Below are 2632 nucleotides of genomic sequence, written 5' to 3' on the forward strand. Positions count from 1 at the left end.
CTGTGGTGGCCGGGAGCGGCCACTGCACTCCAGTCTGGGCGACAGAGTGAGACTCCAACTCAAAAAAACAAACAAACAAAAAACAAGAGTAGCTAGGTGTACTACATGCCTGTAGTCCCAGCTACTTGGGAGGCTGAGGCATGAGGATCTCCTGAGCCCAGGAGGTTGAGGATGCGGTGAGCTGTGATCGTGCTGCTGCACTCCAGCCTGGATGACAGAGTGAGATTGTGACTCAAAAAAAAAAAAATTCCTATTGTTTTGTTATGTGAGCAGGTTTGGTAACCACTACCTCACTTGACCCATTCTATTTTTTTTTTTTTGAGTTGGAGTCTCACTCTGTTGCCCAGACTGGAGTGCAGTGGCCGCTCCTGGCCACCGCAGCCTCGACCTGCTGGGCTCTGGCGATCCTTCCGCCTCAGCCTTCCAAGTAGCTGGAATTACAGGCATGCACTACCACGCCCGGTTGATTTTTTGATTTATTGTAGAGATGGGGTCTCGCTGCCCAGGCGGGTCTCGAACCCGCAGGCTCAGGCAATCCACTCACCTCAGCCTCCCCAAGGTATGGGATTACAGGCTGAGCCACCGAGCCTGGCTTATTTTTTTTTTGAATGGAAGTCTTATTCTGCCGCCCAGGCTGGAGTGCAGTGGCATGCTCATGGCCACCGCAGCCTCGACTGCTGGGCTCAGGTGATCCTTCTGCCTTAGCCTTCCAAGCAGCTGGAACTACAGGCGTGCACTACCACACCCAACTAATTTTTTGATTTATTGTAGAGACGATGTCTCACCACGTTGCCCAGCCTGTTCTTGAACCTGTGAGCTCAGGTAATCTTCTTGCCTCTGCTTGCCAAAGTGCTGGAATTACAGGCGTGAGCCACCACACCTGGTTAACTTGACCCATTCTTTTCGAGGGTAGATAGCATGACTCAGTGTTGGCATTAAGTCATTTATATTTTACCTCCTAAACCTCAGGCATCTTTCTCTTCTGTGTCCACCAACCACCAGCCAAGTCCAAACTACCAGCATCTGGCAGGGAAGGACTCGTCCCCTCCGATCTGTACTCTACAGAGCAGCCAGTGGCTGTGTCAGTCTCAGATTCTGTCACACTCCCCACCCACCATAACCCTCACTTGTTCCTTTCCATGGGTTTTTAGGATGGACACAACATTCTTTACCTGGTCAGAGTGTCTGCTGAGCTACCTCCCCAGACTCATCTCCCAGCCACCCTCCCTGCTGGCAGGACTGCACAATTGCCATTCTGGCCAAAGACACTCCTCTCACTCGCATGGCTCTGCCTCAGGCTCGGCTGGCAGCAGGATGCTTTCCCAACTCTCCTGGGCAGCAGTTTTCATTTGCAATTTTACATCGATTTTCATAATACTCTCCAAGTAGACTGGAATTTCCCACGAAGGCAGGGACTATATGTTACTTCACTGTCATAGCCCTGGTGCTTGGCGTGGTGTAAGCGCTAAATACTTGCCCTCTCCTCCATACAGCAATCCTCAGTTAGAGAAGACAAGAGTCCTGGGATGGAGCAGAGTTCTGAAATTAGACCCAGGAGTTCCAGCTGCCTGTCTGCCCATTCATTCATTTATTGTGACACATGTAGTTTATGCGCCATTTAGAGCTGTGGAATCCTGGGTCTAGCTGGACTCAGCCATCACAGGGCAGGCACTGTTGGTAATGATTTTAATACTTTTTTTTTTGAACACCCGGCACTATCTCACTGCCCTTGGCTTGATCAAAACCAACATTTATTGAACAGGAGCTATGTGCCAGATGTGACCCTTGTCCTTGTGTGGATTAAGGTTTGGGAAGGAAAGAGACATTAAACGAGTAACTGCACGTTTATGAGTTTTACAAGAGGGGTAGTTGGGCATACCAAGGAGATGCAGAGCAGGGGATCCATGTCTGGGGAGTCAGAGGAAGGCATCCCTTTGTAAGGAGTATTTGGGCTGAGATCCAGATGGGTGGGAGTCAGAACAGGCTGTAGGGAGCAGCACATGTGTAGGCCCTCTGCACTCAGGAAAACAGGGATGTTGGTTTTTTGGTCAGGGTCTCACTCTGTCACCCAGGCTGGAGTGCAGTAGCATGCTCACGGCCACTGCAGCCTTGACCTGCTGAGCTCAAGTGATCCTTCTGCCTCAGTCTTCCAAGTAGCCGGAACTACAGGTGCACACCATGCTTGGCTAACTTTTTTGATTTTTTTGTAGAGACGAGGTCTTGCCAAGTTGCCCAGGCCGGTCTTGAACCCCTGGGCTCAGGCAATCCTCTAGCCTCCACCTCCCAAAGTGCTGGGATTACAGGTGTGAGGCAACTGCATCCAGTGCAAATAGGATATTTAATGGCCAGCAGGGAGTACCCCGTTCTGCCTAATTCTCCTGTGAATGGGGCGTTGGCCCATCACACTCTGGACCTCAACTCCTCATCCTCACGAATGGGTTGGCTGAGAGAGCCTGTGCTGACCCGGGCCCTGGTCTGGTCTGGAGGGCAAATGCTGCCCCAGACAGAGTGGTGGAGTGTCAGCAGGCACCTCTCAGGGCTTCCTTCTGTGACTCAGATGCCACAGGGGCTGTTGTGAATCCAGTACCACCTGGCACTCTGGTCAGAGTAATCTTTTTTTTTTTTTTTTTGG

The sequence above is a fragment of the Carlito syrichta genome, unplaced genomic scaffold, assembly GCF_000164805.1.
Source record: "Carlito syrichta isolate Samal-C Ts95f unplaced genomic scaffold, Tarsius_syrichta-2.0.1 Scaffold308201, whole genome shotgun sequence".
NCBI lineage: Eukaryota > Metazoa > Chordata > Mammalia > Primates > Tarsiidae > Carlito > Carlito syrichta.